This window comes from Jaculus jaculus, chromosome 11 (genome assembly GCF_020740685.1).
Source record: "Jaculus jaculus isolate mJacJac1 chromosome 11, mJacJac1.mat.Y.cur, whole genome shotgun sequence".
Classification (NCBI taxonomy): Eukaryota; Metazoa; Chordata; class Mammalia; order Rodentia; family Dipodidae; genus Jaculus; species Jaculus jaculus.
Genome location: NC_059112.1, coordinates 47038918 through 47062011, shown reverse-complemented (window position 1 = coordinate 47062011; position 23094 = coordinate 47038918).

Here is a 23094-nt window from a genome sequence, read left to right as displayed (position 1 = left end):
TGAAGAGAAAGCCATGAGCATTCAGAGTTGTGCAGTACTGTTAAGTTGTAATTTTGGAACACAAAGTTAGTAAAGGAGAAGTCATGGAAATATGGAACCAGAAATTCAACAAATGAATGAATGAAAAATATGTACTTAGGCATTCTCTTCTTAAGCATTTAAGCATTTTTATTTGCAAAATAAATCATTAATGCTACTGTCATTACTTTGTGAAGTCCATATTTAAAAACAGAATGAAATGAAATTGGCAAGGCCTTATTTAAAGCATCCAATTTTGGACTATTTAAAACATGAATGGGAAAAGTATTTGGTATGTCTATTGTGCACATATTTTAAGAAACACATATCAAGTGGATGAAACAAAATGATACCTGTGAGAATAGTCAACTCCAATTTAAATAGAAAAACAGAATTCAGAAAATGCTGCATTTAGAAGAATTTAGAATTTATTTAGAAGTATTTTCTCTGAGTTTACTGGTTATCTCAGCACCTATAAAAAGAATAGCTTCTCAAATGCAACTAGGCTATGAAGCAATATATGAGATTCCAACAATTTCATTTTTATGAACTTCTAAAATATACCTAAAACAAATTTCAGACGCACTCCTTTTAATTATACAGGCTTTACTTTTAACAATCTTAATGTGAGATTTGACTCATGGTAAATCACATAAGTTTTCACAGAGTTATTTCTACATATAATATTTATTTTGTTTCTTGTGTTTTTTTTTTTTTTTTTTTTTTGAGTTTGGGTCTTGCTATAACCCAGGCTGACTTGTAATTCATGATGTAGTCTCAGGGTTTCCTCAAACTAACAGCAATCCTCCTACCTCCGCCTCCTCGCAAGTGCTGAGATTAAAGGTGTGTGTCACCATGCCTGGTGTTATTTCTGTTTTCATATTATAAGTCATCTCATTATATTTTCTGTGCTGTGACAAAATACTCAAGATTGTGACTTATAAAGAAAAGTTGTTATTTTACGTATAGTTCTAGAGTCTGAAAAATTCAATATTGGACAAACTGGTGAGAACCTAATGCTTCTTCATGACAGAAAGGAGTTTAGAAGGGTTAAGAAATGTGTGCAAAAGAGAAGCAAACATGAAACATCCTTGCTTTATAACTATTTATTTTGTGATAACTAATTCAGTTCCATGAGAATTAGAACTCACTCCCAGTGAAAAAAGCCAGCAGCTCTCTTAGTAGAATTACCATTAAAATTTCCACTGCCAACCACTGCCACATTAGCAGTCAAGTTTAAGATGTTTTGCAAATCATATCAAAACTACAGTAACTCATATAAGTTTCAAAGCATAGTAAAACTTTCTTATTTTAAATTTGGTTTGTGTATGTGAGTGAGAGTGTGGAAGAAAGAGAGGAATAGAAAAAAGAGAGAAAGAAAGGAGAAAGAGATATCTGGGATAAAAGTTTTGATTTCATTGGAGTTATATTTCTTTTCTATGATAAAATGTGTGTGTTACTTTATGTTTTTAATTGCTTTTGAGAAGTCACAATTAAGAGAGCTACTAAAAAAACATTCCTGCATGTATTACTGAGACACTCCATGTATCACCAAGCTACTACATATACCTCTTTTCATGTACGACTGTGGGAGAAATCTCACATTCAAACAATAACAAATTGTCCACAACCTCCCAGAAAACATGATTTCTCATGTAGTCATCAATTGTATGGGTTCAGAGAATCTATATAGAACCACTGTGTTTGGAACAGTGTTGAGGTAAATGAAGGAGAATATTTGCCAAATTCTTTGTATCTCCTGATGCTCATTGTTTATTGGCTAAGGAACAATAACTCTCCCCATACTAAATGTATTGTTTAGTCTCTACTAATAGCACGTGGGGCAACAAGAGCTTTCATTCAGTTAATACAGAAGTTGAGCAATGGAGATTTTGGATCAACTATATGATAAGACAGGGAAAGCAAAGGTTATGCCTGCTAATGTCCTACTTTTGTACCAGCACAGGATAATGCTGGTAGATTTAAAAGACTTAGGATTGGGCAATTGTTAGATCTCTGTGTTATAAAAGTGGTCAAGGGGGCCTATGAGGATGTATACTTGGCTAACTATCTTTCTTTCCTGATCCTCTTCCTTTCATCCTCATTTCCAGGTTCTTAAAATTTTATCCCAATTGGTCATTGGTATATAAGCTTTTTCATCTCTGTTAAAATAGACTGTCATAAAGATTTGGATGTAGAACTCAATTTATGGAACTGTGTGGGTCATAACTCAAAATCTAGATGAACTGGCCAATGGCTATTTCCATTCTCTGAAATCCATTACCATATTCACATGGAGGCCATCTCCTAGGCTGTCCCAAGCCAGTAACTGAGTATGAGAAGGTGAAAAGTCTGGCATGTTCCTAGCAGTTATGTATCATCTTAGGTGCAGGTCTCTCCATGGGTTGTATTTAAACTTTATGAAATACTACACTAAGACTTTCATACCCCAGTCTTCTGTTTCAATGCAATGAGCAATGCATCATTGCCTACTGGTTATTCCATTTCCTTTCATTTCCTACTGAACTTTTTTCCCCTGTTACATGTATAATCCCATCTTATGTCTCTTTCTTGAAGGACTTGCATTAACAGATGTAGGCTTGAGTCTCTTTTTATAACCTCTAAAACGATAACTTTAATATAGTGGTCAGATTTGCAACACCAACATGTTAGTTTTAAGTACAGTTTATATTTATTATGGGTAGTTCTTTTGAAGAGATTTTAAAATTTCATGCCAGGAATGAAAAATAAATTAAACAACGCTGCACTTAAATTACATTTAAATTTAGTAGCTTCTCAAGTAGATTGATAGAATAAGATATTATTAGACTGATGAAAGATAGGGAAATTATCTTAAATATTTTCATCATATATAATTTTATACTTCATATGTATGTGTGACCATATGTGAGTCTTCCAGAGCACTGATAAAAAACATACATTATTACCTCCTGTCACTGGTTAACATATATCTAAACTAATAGTAGATAACAGAAGTGAGAAGAGAAGCTGTATACAATAAATGCATAAATCGGTCAGACTACATTCCATGATATTTGTGGTCATAGAAGATTCAATTCAGTATAATAATATATTTAGTATATATTAATATTTTCAAATTGTAAAATATTCTTCACTGATTTTCATCACAATGTTTATGAATGTTGGCCAGTGAAGGTAAATGAAAGTTATTTCTAATCTGAAACATATTTTAACAAATTGAAATTCAGGGATGTAAAGAGGTAAAAGACAAATGATAAATGTGTAGTGGGAGAGACAGAAGGATATTTTGGAGGGTAGGACTAGCAAGACAAGACCCTTTGGTTTAGGTTTTTTCATCTATTGGGATAGTAGCCCAAGCCAATTACCACTAAAGTCAAGATAAAACCAACATAGCTGACACACTATCCATTTGCACATACATAAAAAGAATGTATCTCTTAGTTATTTCACTGACTGTGTTTAGGGTAGAGTATTGGTCAATAAACTCTGGACTGTGGACCGAATCCAGCATGTTTCTTTATGGCCTGTAAGGTAACAATGTCTTGGCATTTTTTAAATTGTTGGATAATATTTTCTGATGTGAAAACTTGATTAAATTCAATTTCAAGTGAAGCTTTATTGGAATATAGCCACACAGGTCTGTTGATACAGTGCTTTTAGCTGTCTTCTTATTATAAGGCTGTTAAGCAGTTTTGAGAGTATACATGGGTGAGAAGCACAAAATTTATACAACTGGAACTTTCCAGAAATTGTTTGGCATCTAGTAGTCTATATCTATGTGTTTACTATCATATTTGGGGGAATACAAATATTAGTTTATGTTTATCACCAACTTTAACCTATGGCCTCATTTCTAGTTTTCAAAGTGAGTTTCAGGAGGGAATTCTGAGTACTGACATCAATAAAGATGTTTCAGTGTCAGTGAGTCTGGGTGCACAGAGGTTCCTACCTGACACATTGGCCAAATTAAAAGCATCCAAGTAAGAAACAGTTTATGTCTTGCTTTTGCCTGGAGGAACATGTTGGTAATTATCAAATAGCTGCATTTAGCATTTGTCTCCTATCAGACTCCCAGCTTCTTGATAATGGTAGTTTTTTGTCTTTTCTAAGTGATGCCATGCTAATTCAATTACCTTCACATTGCTGGCATAAACACAAGACTAGAGGCAGCTCATGGGAGGCAAAGGCTTATTTCAGACTCACAGATTTCAGGGAAGCTTCATCATGGCAGAATAAGCTGGCTCACTTCATACATCCACAGCAGAGAGACAACAGCAGCAAGAGCTGAATCTAAACACACATCTTGGGTTTGGATTCAAGATCTACTCCCTGTGATATACCTCCTCCAGTAGGGCTCTGCCTGCTAGAGACTTAAATAGGGAAACGTATTCTTAATAAAAACTACTGGAGACTATGGGGGACATTTATGTTCAAATTCCCACATATGCTTTCATCATCATCTTGGCACATGATGTTTAATGACATACTGAGCTTGTGGGGCAATCTAAAATTTACAAGAAAAAAAATTATTAATATGAAAGCTATTCAAGATTTTTGGGGGGTCTTCAATGCTTTATTGTATCCTTAAATAACTTTTTCTAATTGCCACACCTCTTTACTAGGATCTGTTACTTTCAGAAATTTAACACTCAATGACTTTACTTTATCCTGATTTAGGTATGCCCAATTTTGCTAGGGATATAGATTAGTAATTAAATGTACACCTAGCATGCAGTGGTTCAATATCTAGTACCACAACACTAAACCAACAAATCAAACAATAAACAAATAAAATCATTGATGAACAAGGACAGAATTTTAACTGATTTTTAAAAAGTGTTTAGATATTATTTTCTTACAAGTAGGGGCAGTCACTAACTTCTAATTTTTTAAATATATTTATTTGTAAAAGAGAGAAAGAGGCAGAGAGTAAAAGACAGAGAGAGAAAGAGAGGATGAATGGGTGTGGCAGGGCCTTTAGCTACTGCAAACAAACTCCAGATATATGTAACACCTTGTGTATCTGGCTTATGTGGGTCCTGGGGAATTTAATTTGAGTCATTTGACTTTGTAGCTAACCACTGCAAACAATAAGCTATCTCTTCAGCCCTAAATTTTTTTTATGCATTTTATTTATTTGAGAGACAGGTAGATATATAGAGAGAATAGGAGTGTCAGGACCTTCAGCCTCTGTAAAAAAAACTCCAGACACATGTGCCACCTTGTACATCTGGCTTATGTGAGTTCTGGGGAATTAAACCTGGGTCTTTTGGTTTTGCAGGCAAATGCTTTAAGTGTTAAGCCATCTCTTCAGCCCTTGATTTTAAACTTCTAAACTCAGTGAGATGATAAAAAGAAAACATAGCTAGGCATGGTGGTGCACACCTTTAATCCCAGCACTTGGGAGCCAGAGGTAGATGGATAACTGTGAGTTTGAGGCCACCTTGAGACTACATAGTGAATTCCAGGTCAGCCTGGCCTAAAAAGTGAAACTTACCTTGAAAAACCAAAACAAAACAAAACAACAACAAAAAAGGAAAACCATTTTCTCTTTTATAGCATGCATGCTTATATGTGTGTCTGCTTATTTGTGGGTGCATATGTGTAGAAGTACATATGTGCATGTGTGCCTATGTGTAGATGCCAGAGATTGATGTCAAATAACTTCCCCAATTGCTCTTCACTTTACTTTCTTAGTCAGGTTGTCCCAGTTGAACCTTAGGAGTTGCTTATTCAGCTAATCTAGATAGCCCAGCTTGTCCAGTGACCCCTTCGTCCTGCCTCTCTATCACTAGAATTATTGGTAGGTCATTGCACCTACCTGGAATTTATGTGGGTTCTTGGAATCCAGACTCTGATCCTCAGGCATCCATGGTAAATGGTTTATCTACTGAGCCATCTCCATTGTCTCAATAATGCATTTTTGTAATGGTCAAAATGAACGTTCACATTCATGGTTATTTGAACTGAAATATAAGTATCTATATTTTGTTTGTATTACTTTACATCTGAGCAGCTTTAGGTAGTGGATTAACATACCCTTAGTGAAAACAACATCTCTTACATAGTTCTCCACTAGAAAAGGAGACACAGTGACAAGATAACTGAGAAAAAGCAACTTAATGTACTTTTCGTTTGTTGTTTTTCTGACAATTCCAGATATTCTAGTGGAAGGTCACTTGGCCATGGTGGCCTTACCCCTTTGGTCTTGTTAGGGAGTCTGTTGGAGCAGAGCTGCTCACCTCTTGGTAGATGGGAAAGCATGTGAAAGAATATTTTAACCATCTCTACTCTAGGATATGCCCATTGATTTAAGTTCCTTCCATTTAGCTCCGCCTCCTAAAGGTTTCTTCATCTCTCAAATCATCATATACTAATAATCAAGCTTTTAACATATAGACCTTGGGTGACATTTAAGACACAAACCATAATAACAATAATATACAAGATTAGAGAAATCATATAAAAATAATTTTATGTGACTAAATCTCAGCTGAGCTTTGCCCAGTATAGTGTTTTAAGGTACTGCCTATGCATATCAATGACTATGTTTGTTTGTAGTGTGTTTGGGAAAAGACAGCGCAAGTAATCAAGCTGACACACTGAAACACTTTGACATCCATTGCTTTCACTACTTTAAGCCCAGCCTATTTGTTATATGCTGATGGTAGTTGACAACATGTGTGAATATATTATGGAGGAAAATAGCCTATAAGCTAACAGCCTTGACCCAAGAGTTCTCTGGGAATAGAATTCCACTTGAATCCATCAATTATTATTTTTCTCAGCCTTAGGGGTGAATGTGTTGACATGCACATGCTTGCTCACGCAGCTAACATTTACTGAACACCAGCCATTAGGGTCTCACTTATAAAGATGAATTAAGACATCTTTAATCCCTCAAGGTATTCAGTGTCTAGTACCCAGGCAGACTTGTAAATCATGCAATAATGGGATGGAGCACATGTCATGACTGATCTCTGTACAAGGGCTTTGAAGATGCAAAGGAAGACTTACAAAAGAGAAAATATTGAGGCTAAGACTCCAGAGATCTCTAAAAGTAACCACTAAAAATGAGGGCAAATTATTCCAGAGAGCAATGGGTAACTAACAGCTGATGCTGAAGAACCTCTCTTAGTCTTGTGCCTAATTTCATGATATCTCTGTCCTTGTGTAGCCCAAAATTATATCATTTACTTCTGTTTTTTTGGGACAAAATAACTGACCAGAAGCAGCATAGGGAAGGAAGTGTTTATTTCAGCCAACCATTCTAGGTTTTAGTCCATCATGGTGGGTAAGTCAAGGCAGAAGTTGCTTGAAGCAGCTGGTCATATTCAGTCTACATTGAGGAAACAGAAAGTGATCAATGATGCTCAATGCTCAGCTAGGTTCTCCTTTTCACAGAGTCCAGGAAACAAGCAATAGGATGGTGTTGTCCACATGCATTGTCCTATATCAACAAATATAATTTAGAAAATTTCTCACAGACATGACAATAGGTTTGTTTCCATGGAGTTTCTAAATTTTGGGAAGATGACAACTATAGATTAATGATCATAAGTCCACCTTTTGTCAACCTCAAACTCAAAAACAATACCCTTAAATCCTAACCTTCCATCTGTTGGCCCCCACAGGCTCATGGCCATCACATAATGCAGCATGCATGCTTCAACCTAATCTTAGAGCAGAACTTGGCAGCTTTGCCCACATGGTGCTGGTTTGGAAGAATGAAATATACAAAATTGAGTAGGACATGGGGATTATACCACGGTTCCGTAGAACCACTGGGGCTAAGCAGTGTGAAAAAGGGTCCAAGTACCTGCAAGGAGAAACTATGAGGGCACCATGTGGGCACAGTGTGAGTCTATGAAGATGAACCCTAAGTTGCAATAGAGAACTCAGGATGGTAGAGATGCCAAGACCATGGAACAGCTACCAGGTAAAGTTATGAACTCAGAGAAGATCTAGGACATGAGAGAGATACTTATAGCACAGCTGGAGGGGTTGAGCTATTCTAGCCTTTTGGAGCCCGGAGGATTTTATCATGAATCTCAGATACCAGACATGCAACTCCATGGATCACAGTTGTAGCAGCCTCTGTATGTAAACCTTGGAAAACTGAGAACTTTATCAGCATTATTCCTTCATGCCTTTTACTATTTTTTGTTTTAATACCTTTTTTATTATTAGTTTTGTACTCAGTGAGTACAGTCAAGTTGGTACCTTTGTTAGCCTCCTTCCTGTCCCCACCCCCTCTACTGGGACCCTCCTTGTTGGGGTATATGGGTCATGCATTGTGGGGTTAGTCATCAGTTATGGGTAGGAGGAAATGCCTCTGTGCTGACATTCTTTCTCCCCATTCTTCCTCAAATTTTCCTGAGCCATGATGCTTTTAAAAGAATTCTCTCTTCCTACCTTGAGCCTTCAATGGGTTGGGTCTTGCCTGTGGGGCATCCTTCTTATTGTCTCAGTGTAGAGCAGTTGTCTTATCTCAGTGATAGAAGCTATGATTTCTATGCTTGCAGCTTCAAATACATTTACATTTATTTCCCTGCCAAACTTTATATTTTTTCATATCTTTTTGCTCCATTTTATTGTAAATTTGAATCAGGGCAACTAAGAGAATTCATTCATTCCACAAACTAAATGTTTTTGTTCCTGGAAATTTCCTCCAACAAACACATCAGTACATTATTTTTAAGTTCAATATTGGTAAAATTCTCAAGACATAAGCAGAATTCATATAATTTCTTTGTCAAAATAGCACATGATCTGCCTCCGAGAGTCTAGTTCTTCATGTAATCCTTCTTTCCTTCTGAAAGGTCATTGTGAGCTGAGACACCATGTTCCATGTTTCTCTCAGCCTTTCAGTTTTCCAAACTCCCACCAAAATGACCCTTGAAGCTCTTCATATAGGATTGCAAGGATTTTCTAGTATAAAGTTTTAAATCTTTCCCACATTTGCTCTGCAAACCAATTCTAAAACTTAAGAACTCTATGGTTAGGTTCATTGTAGTAATGACCCCACTTTTGGTACCTACTTTCTGTATCAGGTATTTTCTTAATGACTGAACATAATACTGGACAACAGTAAGCTTAGGGAGGGTGGCTTATTTCACCTTATGAGAGACCAAAAAGAAATAACACGTTAACTAATTAAACAATGACACTGCCATTGTAGGATAAACCATTGTGAACAAAGGAGGATCCCAGGCTCGGCTCAGATAAGGAACTAACTGATTAAAGTGCCTTCTGTAACTCATGCTCACTTTCTCAACAGGACATTCCAGAAATACTTAGCTGTGGGGGCCTCCGGCCCCTTGCAAAAGATAGGATCTACAAGCAGTCTGCTCAACAGAGATGAGCAACTAGAAATGTTCCCACGTGCGCCTTCTTGGAACCAATCATTTTAAAAGATGCTATGTGATGTAACCCCTTTTCCCCCTTCCCACTCTTTTCCTTTATAAACCCCTACTTTTAGAAGGTTGGGGCTCTCTCCCACTCCCGCTGCGTCAGTCTGTGTGGATTGAGTCCCTGCTTCAGTTTGACATTAAAAGAAACCTGTTGCTTTTACATTCAAGTGTCTCGGCTTCTGTGGCGGTCTTCTAGGTGACTCCTGGGTGACCAGGGGTCTTGGCTCCTGGTCAGGGGTCTTGGCAGCTTACAGCTCTAGGTCATAGTTCATCATAGTTAGGATAGTATGGTGTCAAGAACTAGAAGCAGGTGGTCATATTCAGCACAGTGAAGAAGCAGAAATCCATGAATGCTGAATGCTTAGCTAGGTTTTCTTTTTATACAGCCAATGAGACAGTGCCTTCCAGGGTTAGGGTAGGTCCTCCCACCTAAATTAATCTAGAAAATTCCCAAGAAACATTATCAGAGGTTTGTTTTCAGGGTGTTTCTCAATCCTGTTAAGCTGACAACCATAAATCAACCACGTCACCAAACTTTGTATCGAAGTTATTTATCTGATTAGGTCTTAATGGATTGTGGCATTTGTGTGTGTGTTATGACTTCTGATCCTATGTTTTAAGAAATTTTATTATTTACATATGTGTTGCTTAGAATTCTTGATTTTATGATGCATTTCCTTGGAAGCTGTCTGGTACATCTCAATGGGGTCCTTGTATCATGAGGAGCCTGAGCAGTATGGAGACATTGTACAAGATGATGCATCACATTGTGAAGCCAAGGTTAATAAGCCTCATATTATGACACTAGGCATGTGTGGGAATAAGGTATGTTGGCAGTATGTATTTCAGCCATAGTCTACTTATCTGAAACCACATCACTGGAGCCCCTTCTGAATTAATGACATTCAAACATCTAAGCAAAATACAGTTATTTTATGCTACCATATTTTGGAGCTCTATGTTACATAGCAATAAACAACAAAAATAGAGTGTGTGGATACACAATGCAACAGGAAGAGGCTCCTGATAACCTAGGACTAGCATACATAATGCAGTGTGGATGAGGAAAGAATCTTCAAGGAAGTGCATTCACTGAAACATTTGCAATTACAAGTGTAGTAAACCTGGATGCCAACTGACACAGCTGACTTTAAGCAAGAATGGGGCATATGATTCATGTGATGTCAGTAAATGTAAATGCTCCTCTGCCTCCTGCTTTAATCATCTTACTTTCATCTTTCCTTTACCATCCTTCTCTTCCTCCACTGTTTCTCTTTCACCACTCTTACTCCTTCTCCATTCTCCTTCTTCCTCCTATGCTTTTCTTTCTTTGTCTTCTCTCTCCTCTCCTTGCCTTAGTATCTCTTGACATTATAGATTACATTCATTCCTTTTTAAAATATTTTAATTATCTATTTATTTGAGAAAGGGAGTGGGAAGATGGAGAGAGAGAATGTGTATGCCAAGGCCTCTAGCCAAAGCCAACAAACTCCAGACACATGTGCCACCTTGTGCATCTGGCTTATATGGGTATGGGAGAATTGAACCTGGGTCCTTAGGCTTCCTAGGCAAGCACCTTAACTTCCAAGCCATCTCTCCATCCCCCTTTACATTCATTTATACATTATTAAATGACAATCAACATCTTCTAACCCACATTATACTTTTTAATTCTTTATGACAATTTCATACATGTTTATAGTATATTTTGAGCATATATACCTTATATTTCTTCTCTTATCCACCCCTTTTCCTGCTAAACTATTTAATTTTCTTTTAATTATTCTTTTATTTCTAATGCCAGCCTGAATATATGGTGAGAAATATTTGTGTTGGCTGGTCACAAATCATCCATCCTTGGATCATACGGTATGGGTAGTAAAATATGATACTATATTTTACTTTGTTAAGATACAATATTTTCTGCATAGATAGAAGAACATAGTGTGTGTTTCTCTCATTTAAAATAAATAAAATAAGAATATAGAAGCTACTCATCTAAGAAACAGGAGGTATACATTAGGGGTTCAGTCCAACGAGAACAGGTATACACATTACAGCAGGTGTTTTTCAGGGATAATGTGTTGAGTACAGATATAACCTGAATTTTTGCCAGATAAAACTATATAGCTACTGTACTTTGTAATGAATTAGTTCATTTGGCTTATATTTTTATAGTGCCAAGTGAATTTTTATTTATGTAATTTACCTTACTTTGTTTTAATAAAAACAGCAAAAATTGTTTTCTCTTATATGAAAGATATTGGTATATTATAAAAGTTGAGTTCAGTTTTAATTTTAGAGTTCAGATGGGTATCTGCATAGAAAACCACATTCTCTCAGTTTCTGTATGACTGTGGGTCATATCAGTGACCATTGTGTCAAAATGTTTAGAAGAGGGAATTAGTGTAAAGCTACTGCATCAACCCTCCAGTTTATTTACAAATTAAATATTTAATGAAGAGTCATTCTACAGGCCAGATAGATATATGGCTGATTAACTGATACACAGAGGGAAGTGATAAAAGAAAGAAGGAAGGAATTAAGGAGGAAAAGAATGAAGGGAGGGAGAAAGGAGAAAAACAAGAAAGGAAAGGAAATTAGTCCCAATTTTTGAGTGGCTATAAAAAGTAAAGGTGAATGAGCAAAGACATCCAATCATATCAGTTTTGAATTTTCACAAAAGAAAACATGCAAATAAAATATTTTCCAGCAGGCTGGAGAGATGGCTTAGTGGTTAAGCGCTTGCCTGTGAAGCCTAAGGACCCCGGTTCGAGGCTCGGTTCCCCAGGTCCCACGTTAGCCAGATGCACAAGGGGGCGCATGCGTCTGGAGTTCGTTGGCAGAGGCTGGTAGCCCTGGCGCGCCCATTCTCTCTCTATTCCTCTATCTGTCTTTCTCTCTGTGTCTGTCGCTCTCAAATAAATAAAAAATAAATTAATTAAAAAAAATATTTTCCAGCAATTTCTTCAAAAAAATGTGTCACACAAATCTTCATATAGATGACACTAAAAGAAAAAGAGAATACCTTTTCTGTTTACAATGTCTTTAGTCATGTCATTTGTACACAAAATGTAATCCAGATATGTTCTGAAACAAACAAAATAAAACTCAAAAAGAAAGTCCTTTCATTATTCACTTGTACAATATGAGATGAGATGCATAATCATAAAGAATGTCCATCTTTGGGAGTTTAGCATTCTTTAGCAGTTATGCCTGGTGTCATCAGAAAACATTTGGTTCCCCATGGGTTTAGATCTCCCTGTCTCCCTGTCTGTACATGGGACATGAAACCCTCTGCCATCAGAAATGCCTGGAACAACTGAGTAGCAGATGTGGACATGATGGTTTATCAAAGCTGTGAGACAGTGGATCTATACTGGCCTTCAGAGAAAGAAGAAAGTGCTGTGGGAATAGGATGGGTACCTAACTTCATTAAGGTTGCTCAGGACAGTCAGTCTTCTTCCAAGTTGCATGTATTGGCCTTGTTAAAAGTCAGGACCATAGATCAGTATTATTTAAATGATTTTTTCCCTTGAATAGTTGAAACTGACACTTTAACTTTTTAATTTGTTGTACTCATTCATCAGTATCAGACATCCACTATCACTACATTGCATATAGTAATCAAAGGATACTAAGTAATATATACAGGTGTGGTGATGCCTCCAGAACTTCTTTTGCTGAGGACATGCTTGGATTTCTGAGGCTGTCTGCCTTTCCCTATGAATTTTGAGATCATTTTTTTCTATCTCTGTGAAGAACCATGTTGGGGTTTTGATTGGAATTGCATTAAATCTGTATATTGCCTTTGGTAGGACTGCCAATTTCACAATGTTAATTATGCCTATCCAGGAGAATGCGAGGTCTTTCCATTTTTTCAAGTCCTCCTCAATTTCTTTGTTGAGTGTTTTAGTTGTATAGATCTTTTATTTTCTTGTATATTACAAAACCATAGTAATAAAAACAGCATGGTACTGGCATAAAAACGGGAGCATAGACTAATGGACTAGAATAAAGGACCCAGGCTTTGGGTCAAGTAACTACAGCTACTTGACATTTGACAAAGGCCCTAACAATATAGTCAGGGGGGAGAAAAAGCATCTTCAACCAGTGGTACTGGATAAACTGGATAACCATATGCAGGAAACTGAAACTTGATCCACACATCTCACATGCACAACCAGCAAGTCCAAATAGATCAAAGACCTCAGGATGAGACTAGAAACTCAGATACTACTGGAAGAAAATATAGAAGAAACTTTCCATGATATAGGAATGAGAAGAGACTTCTTGAACAAAACCCAAGCAGCATAGAATCTTAAACCATCACTCAACCAATGGGATCTTATGAAGCTGAAAAATTTCTTCGCAGACAAACATACAATAAGAAGAGCCAATAGATTACCCACAGAATGGGAGAAAATATTTGCTGAATATCCAACTGACAAAGCCTAATCTCTAGAATCAACAAAAAACTATAAAACCTAAAAAATAAAAAGTCAAATAATCCACTCACAAAATGGGGCAAAGAATTGGACAGGCAGTTCACAGAGGAAGAAATACAAATGGTAAACACATACTTAAGAAAATGGTCATCATCACTAACCATCAGGGAAATTCAAATTAAAATAACTATGAAATTCCACTTTACCCCAGTAAAGATAGCAAACATTAAAATGAAAACATTAAAATGAAAATAAATGGTAGTGATGATGTGGAGAAATAGGAACCCTTATTCACTGATGGTGGGAATGTAAGATGCTCCAACCACTTTGGAAAGCAATATGGAGACTCCTAAAAAAGCTGACTATAGAGTTACCAAGAGACCCAGTTATTCCCTTACTGGGCATGTACCCCAAAAGCTCCACACCTAAGTTCAGAGGGATTGCTCAACTATGTTCATAGAAGCTCAATTTGTAATAGCTAAGAGTTGGAATCAACCCAGATGTCCATCATTAGACGAATGGTTAACTAAGGTATGGTATGTCTACAGGATGGAATTCTACACAGCAGTAAGGAAAAATGACACAATGAAATTTGAAGAAAAATTGTTGAACCTGGAACAGATCATTCTCAGTGAACTCACCCAATCACAGAAAGATAATCACCACATAGTCTCACTCATCTACAGCTCCTAACCTGAATTGACCCAAGATGCTAACATACCTAGAAAGCATCTTGAGGACTAGCGAACAGAGTGGGTGGGGAGAGAGGGCAAGGGAAGAGATGGGGGACACAAAAATGAACCCAAACAGCAGTGGTACCATAAAATTCTACATCCTAAAAGATCTGTAACTACCAGTACCAGCAGGTGGCTATCATCCACAAAGAGCTTTTGATCAGAGAGACCTACAAGGTTTCCTGAACAAGACAGATTTCTGTCAGAGTACTTGATGATCCACCAAAGTTTAGTGGTAAGATCATACTGCTGAGGACACCATATGCTGTTGGCATGTAACGTGGAGTGACATGGCTGGAAGTTGGAAGAGAGTAAGTCCCCAGACTGTTAGTACATCTAGTGCCAGAAGGTATGACATAAGTGACTGGGGGAAAATGAACAACATCTGTCCAAGTAACTCATAGTCTAACCTACCTTGCAGCAAATAATCTGTCATGATGCTCACACAAATCAATAGTGGTACACAGCCATGGTGGGAAACCAACTGCTCTTGATTTGGCTAACTGATCTGCTCAGTGGAACAGAACCCATAACTGGAGCTGAGAAACAAGTCATAACCCTATCCAAAAATGAGCCTACTCTCCATTATCAAGCTACCATCAATTTTGGGCTACAAGAGGGCCTACACCTGTTAAATTCTCTCTAAAAATAATGGTTATCCCATTTATCTGGTGCTAACCTTACTCTCTGTGGAAGAATCTGCTTCTCTTTTTCAGATAGACATATGTTCTAAGGAGAAAACCACCCCATCATACCTCAAAAGGGCCCCATATGAAACTAAGAATAACTAGGGAAACAAGCAAGAGTGCTGTTTTCATGGTGAACTTGGAATCAGCACAAGGGTGAAGGAGGTAGACAGAGAGCAATCAAACTCCTACCATACCAGAGACACAGAAGCTCCCAAGACCTCATCACTGAAATAGACCTAAAATGAACCCAACATGGCTCAGGGAAATTTGGGGAAGAGGCGGGTAGAAAGAGATTAGAGCCACCTGTTGGGACATTATGCACAGAGACATTCCCTCCTACCCATAACTGATGGCTATCCCCACAATGCATGACCCATATACCCCAAAAAGGAGGTCCGTATGTAGGGAGAGGACAGGAAGGAGGTTAACGATGGTACCAACTTGACTGTATTCACTGCATACAAAACTAATAATAAAAAAGAGGGGAAAAAAAGAATATATTTACATGCACAAAGAGGGATTATTTAGAAGCAGTTAGGTGAAGCAACTCTGAGGGTCTCCTTGGGTATGTACCCAGACACCATCAATTACTTACCTTTGATTTGGGATGTTACATAATTGCTTTGTGCAATGGTGTTCTTGCTTGCAAACAAAGATGAATTTATATGCTTCACAGAACTGTTGCAAACATTAAAGGGATTCATGTGAAGTATGAGAAAAACAGTTGATATGTCAGGGAATCAATATGCATTTTATTAAGCATTATTAATTTGTACAGATTATTAATAATAAGTTACTCTTGCATTTATTCTCTGTTTTGAGTCTGTGTCTATTGCTGTTTATTTTCTTGTATTTCCATCTCTGTATATCAGTGTGTACTCTATCCTTTTCACAGGTATAAAGCCAAAGTAGAAAAATTCTCAGCATGTTTTGGCAACATCTGTATCTGATATTTTAATTTAAACCCTGGTTTAAAATAAAAGCAATTGATTTTATGATGAGATTAATTTCAATAATTGAGTCTTAATACCTAGACCAACTATGTCATGAAGGATGTTTTAAAAAAATAACTGGGCATAGTGGTCTATGCTAGTAATCTCAGCACTTGGGAGGTGGAAACAAGAAAATAGTGAGTTTGAAACCAGTTTAGTCTATCTAGTGAGACCTTGCCTCAAAAGCCCAAAGCATTTATGTTTTTAACATCATTTCAAATACCTCATGCTTAACTAACTTATTTTTAAGGGTATACTTTTTACCTTGTGGGAGACGGACTCACAATTTTCACAAACACTACTCTACTGCATGAGGTTAAACAAAGCTGCTTTTTATATCAGGGCAAAGAATAAACCCAATCCACTTTTAATACTTTTACTCTAAAAAAAAAAAAATCAAGGCTGAACCTTAAGGCTGTGAAACATAATTCTGTGGCACCTATTTAAGAGCACAGTTTTGTAACCAAGCTATATGGGAGTGAATCCAGCTGGGAACTTTCCTGGATATTTGATCTTTCAACAAGTCATCTGAACCCATTTTATTTTATTTAATATTAAGTAGAGACTTTGTATGGATACATCATGTGTTGGTACCATCATTTCCCTCCTCCCTGCACCCACTCCACTGAGGGACCTTCTTAGTGGGATTGCTGATATTCAACCATGGGGTTGTGGTTTATGAGTTGTGAGACCAGCAGTCAGCATTGATGGAGTGGGGCAATGTCTCTGGCTATTTCTTCCCACCCTGTAGCTATTACATTATTTCCACATCCTCTTCCACAAAATTCCCTGATCCTTGGTGTGTATGCTTTAATTTTACATTGGTGTTGACCTCTCGGTAGCTCCTGGATTTCTGCTTTGGTGCATCTTGAGTATCCTCAATATCTGTCAGGTTGTCAGGCTAGCTGTAGAAGCAGCACTCATTCTCATCTCATCAATTCCTTGGTGGTTTCACCTGAGCCCTAGCTGCTATTCTAGGGGTGGTTCATCTCCTGCCAGGGAGTTAGCTCTCTATTCTGGTCTAGAGAGTTTGGCTGTCCTTAATTCTCACTGCTTTCTGAAAAAGAAAAACAGATTCTCCAACAAAGAGTGAGATCAGAATAGATTAAAAAGGATAAACATTGTTAATTTAGAGAGATTTTTATAGGTCTAGCATAACTTTTGACCAAAGACAAATGGGAGCGTCTCATTTGCATCCACATCTGAACTCTTTGCCTAGATTCCCCTAAATTACAATGGGATACTAACAATCCTTATCTCATAGGACTCTGGTGTGGTTTAAATGAATGAATACATGGAATAATTTTAACCTGTTTAAGAAGCTAATAAATCAATATTGCTGTAGTTTTTTTTTTCTGCTCAACAAAAGTATCCTATCTCTGTAGTTAAATACGTAAGATATTTATTTTAGCTGTGAAATTCGACACCACTTTATGTTACTTCTCCCTATTTCCCTTCCTGTCGTTGGAGAACTGAATTCAAATCCTTCAATGCACTTATTTCTCTCGAGTCTCATTGTTTTATTGTTAGAGTCATTTGTTGCTTAGAAATCTCCTCCCCTTCTTTTTTTTTTAATTTTTATTTTTTATTTATTTGAGAGCGACAGACACAGAGAGAAAGACAGACAGAGGGAGAGAGAGAGAATGGGCCGCCAGGGCTTCCAGCCTCTGCAAACAACTCCAGACGCGTGCGCCCCCTTGTGCATCTGGCTAACGTGGGACCTGGGGAACCGAGCCTCGAACCGGGGTCCTTAGGCTTCACAGGCGAGCGCTTAACCGCTAAGCCATCTCTCCAGCCCAATCTCCTCCCCTTCTAATGTCTGTTGAATATCAGTAACCTAAAGCGAACATCATTGAGCATCAGAACCTCAGAGTGCTAACATGCTGAGTTTTGTGCATACTTCATATTGGTTATGTTCCCCTTCAGTTATCTTCTTTTGTTTCCTTTCCCCATCCCCATTCCATTAAGGACCATCCTCAGAGGGATAAAAGGCAATCACTGTTGGGAGATGAATATAGGAATTATTTCCTGCAGAGAAGGAAATGCCTCCCAGCATACCTTCCCAGTCTGTAACTCTTATATTCTTTTTATAGTCTCTTCTGTAATGTTCTCTGAGCCTTGAAGTGTGTGTTCTAAGTGTTGAGCTTTTCGGGTAGCCCATATTATGACTTGATGAGTTTTGACGCTCTTCAGTGTCCACTGCCATTTCCCTGTGAAAGGTTCTCTGGCTTATACTCATTCAATCTGCCATTTCCTTGCTAATGTTTCCTGGGCCCTGCCAGGTGTGATATAGATGATTTGCTAAATGCTAAGTACTCAGATTTATCCTCCTGTCATTTTGATGTGTTGTGGTACTCCCTAGAATTCACTGCCATCTGTGAAAAGCAAGTTCTCTAACCAAGATGGGAGAAACATTGATCAAATGGGATAAACATATACTTAGCTTTGTTGAAAATACGTTGTATTAGAAAGAAACATCCTGCCATTCTTTTTTTTTTTTTTTTCAAATTGGCCAGGCCTGGTGGCACACACCTTTATTTATTTTTGTTTGTTTGCTTATTTTTATTTATTTTTTGAGAGTGACAGAAAGAGAGATAGAGAGAAAGAGAGAAAATGGATGCGCCAGGGCTTCCAGCTACTGCAAACGAACTCCAGACGTGTGCACCCCCTTGTGCATCTGGCTAACGTGGGTCCTGGGGAATTGAGCCTCGAACCGGGGTCCTTAGGCTTCACAGGCAAGCACTTAACCGCTAAGTCAACTCTCCAGCCCACATCCTGCCATTCTAACTGACATGAACATATTAGTGGTGAAGTATATTGCACTTGTATGACAGACTTGGTCCCAATGAATCATAACAATCTGTAGATTAAATATTAGTGCTGTTAACTTACCAATAGAAATAGAGACTCAGTATTTTAGGATGACACTTGCAGAGAGGTATGGCTGAGGCCAAAATGAGCCTCCTCTTAGGCCAGGAGTGACGTCAGATAATAGAGAAGAACGTCAGGTAGTAGACTGCACTCAGGCTCCACTACTGACATATTTGTGAGACTATTGGCCTTCCTGCATCACATGTCAATGTTATTATTTATGAAATAGAATGATAACTTTATAAAACCTTGCTTATAAAAAGCCAAGTGTGGTGGCACTCAGGTGGCAGAGGTAGGAGGATCTCAATGAGTTTAAGGCCACCCTGAGAATTCCAGGTCAGCCTAGACTGAAGTGAAATCCTACCTTGAAAAACAAAAATAAACAGTTGATTTTGTGATAAATTAGCACAATTCTGGACAATTTATAAATATTTTCCAAACTACCATTGTTATTAGTTTTACTTGTGTGTTTGTGTGTGTGTGTTTGCATTTTCATAGTAAGTGTGTGGTGTGGTATGTATAGTGGCTGTGATGTGTGGTATATGCACATGTGTGTCTATGTACACCCTCAATACAATGGGTGTTTGTGGAAGTCAGAGGAGAATCCTGGGTGTTCTCTTATTGCTCCTTTACATATTTCTTTAGTTGGGGTTCTCTCACTTCACCCAGAGCTGCTGTCCATCAGCTATAATGACCATCTCTTCTTGTGGTCTGGGGTTATAGATATGTATAGCCAACCCTACCTTTTGTTTTAATGTGGGTTCTGAAGAGTTGAACTTTGTAATCTGAAAGGCCTTCTTGCTTAAGTGCCAAGTGCTGTTAATCACTGGGGTATCTCCCCAGCCCTGTTGTTGGTTTTTAACCTAGTTATGTCTTCATTAGCCAATTAGATTAAATGTCAAATTACTGTGTTTTTATGCTATGCTAAAAAACACTGAAATGATAAATCTAGAAAGCTCTTAAACATAATGTCTATTTTTTTTCCATTTTCTCAGCACTGACTTAATTTCTCTCTGTCCTTCACTGGCTCTACAGAGTGTGATATTTTTTTTTGTGTGTGTGATCTTGGAAAATGCAGATATATGCTAGAATTGGATAAAGGGTCATAAGAGCGTATTTTATGATCAAAGATGACATTCACTACCCTACTTTCCCATAAAACTTTATGAAAGCTGATCATATTTTATATTACTAATAAATCTCAATTTTACTATATGGGGAAAATTTGAAAAGAGAGTTCAGTGGTTCCTGTTTTCCTAAAATATTCTTATTTTTAACTGTATGAGAAAGTTCTGAGAAAGTTTAGCGTGTGTTTCTAGAGGTCATTACTGGTCACTTTTATGATAGTAATGGATGTTCTGTAGAAAAGAACAGTGTTTCTTAATTCTAACATGCATAGGAATTACTGAGGCAATTACAAGATGAAGACCCTGATTCAAAGGTTTAAAGTATGATTCTTCACTCCTCAAAAGTGCTCAGATGATGCTGATAATTTCCAGTTTAAAGATCAAACTTATGTAACAACATTCTAAAAATTCATTAAGCTAAGGGTTTTTAAAATTTTAAAATTTTTATTTATTTATTTGAAAGTGACAGACAGAGAGAAAGAGAGAGAGAGAGAGAAAGGGAGAGAGAATGGGTGTGCCAGGGCCTCCAGCTTCTGCAAATGAACTCCAGACATGTGTGCCCTTTATGCATCTGGATAACATGGGTCCTGGGGAGTTGAGCCTTGAACCAGGTCCTTAGGCTTCACAGGCAAGCGCTTAACCACTAAGCCATCTCTCCAGCCTTTTTTTAAAAATATGTTCTCCTGGAGATTCTGATTCAGTAAGACTGAAACAATAGTGTATAGTTTTGAATATCAACACTGTTAATTTTGGAAATATGACTTGTTTTGGAACTTCTAAAAGCTATTGCTATCATAAAGTTTCAATTTGCTGTTTGTAGTCTTTTTTATTATTTATTCTTCCCAGTCTATGCCATAGAGTTATAAAATTACAGCTTATCTGGATATGCTGTCTATAGAAGGTCTATTTCCTTTGCTCATAAAAGTGTATTTCAGTTTGTGTATTGAGGAAACAACTGCTTATCCCCACCACCTTCATGGAACAAAAGTTCTGGCTGTGGTAGCTCAGTGATTTTCAGTGGGGGTTGGGTTGTGATTCTGCCTCCCTCTCCTCTGGGAGACACTTGATATCTACCAAAGATCATTTTCTTTGTTACAGCTTTCAGTGATACTGGCATCTAGTGTATAGAGCTTAGGAATGTTGCTTGAAAGTGCATAATGATAGACTATATCAAATAGCATTTACTATATAAAGTGACCACAACTATCCCTACTACTGAGGTTGGGAAACCTGTACAACATGATCCTCTTCTAGTTTCCTCTTTTGTGCTTCTATTCTCTTAGTTACTACATGTTTTTCCCTTTGATGCATGAATTTAACCTAGGTATTTCACACATGTTAAACATGCATGTGCACACTAATCTATCTAATTATATGTTTTATATTTAGGAAAATAGCATATAGCAAAAATTTTAAAACATGAACAAATGAATGAATAAATAAGCTTGTGTGCACCTTATGGTGGGCAGATAGGCTAATCTAGGCATATAGACAGATTCATGGACTCTGGCTGAGTGTGAGATGTTACTTTGGCCTAAAAGGCACAATATCAAGTCATCAATCACCAACTGTAGAGTCAACCTCCTAAAGAAAAAAAAAGTCAATTTATTGTTTGCCAATTGGAAGGAATACAATTGACTGGAACCAGCTGGAGTTGGCCTCTCTGAGAGGCTGTAGCCCATTTAATCAGTTTGGAATGAGTCCATAACTGTGAAGGTGGGTCAGGAAGGATGGCAAGCATGGACAAAGCCAGCTGAGACCAACACATTCCCATATGAAGTAGTTGATGTTAAGAGACACAGTGATTAAAAAAGAAAAAGCTATGTATGTGAGGTCAAGGGTAAGGGTAAGAAGATGGGTTATTCTTTATGATTTCAAAAACTGACAAAGTATGTTTAGTTTGGAAAGACCCTAAAAACCTCACATAACTCATCCTGAACCACTTCATCAATGGTGTGGGGGAAAGATGAAATCCACAGACCCTGCTTTCTATCTGTCATCTCAGCTATTCCAAGGATAGTAATTCTGGGCAGTGTCTTTCAGCTGGAGCCATTTCCCTGGGGAGATAGAGTTATTAATAAGACCTATAGTGAAAGCTTATGGACTTTCTCCTCCCATTTTTTTATTACCTAACTTAATGCAGTTCCAGTGCGCTCTTTCAAAGTAGACAAAGAAGGAGAAGCTCTTCACTTTTTCAGGATTTCCAAATTTGCACAGATTGACTTGTTACATTATGAGCAGTACTTGGGTCTAGGAGATAGGAAATAGTCTTACATTTCTATAGATATTTCTTCTGAGGAATACTTATTTTGTTTATTTTATTTGTTTGCCATAATTATTTTCCCATTACCTCAAATTGCAACCCTTCATAACCTTAATTTCAATCATTTTCTTTATACTTTAATGCTTCTTTTGGTTCATCATCCAATTTAATATTTCATGATTCCATTAAAACTTAAATAGACCAATCTTTTTTTCCTTGTTACTCTTCCTTTCATAACATCATTCAATCAGCATCAATTCCCATGTGTGTTTCTCTATCCCTTGAGATGCAGTCAGGTTCTCATTACTGGCAGAAATTATTTCACCAAGAACAGCTTTTGGGTAAAATAAATTTATTTTGGCTTATAGACTCAAGGGGATGCTCCATGATGGCAGGGAAAATGATGGAATGAGCAGAGGGTGGACATCACATTCTGGCCAACATAAAGTGGACAAGAGTGACAGGAGAGTGTGCCAAACACTGGCAAGGGGAACTGTCTATAATACCCATAAGCCGGGCCCCCAACAATAAATGGC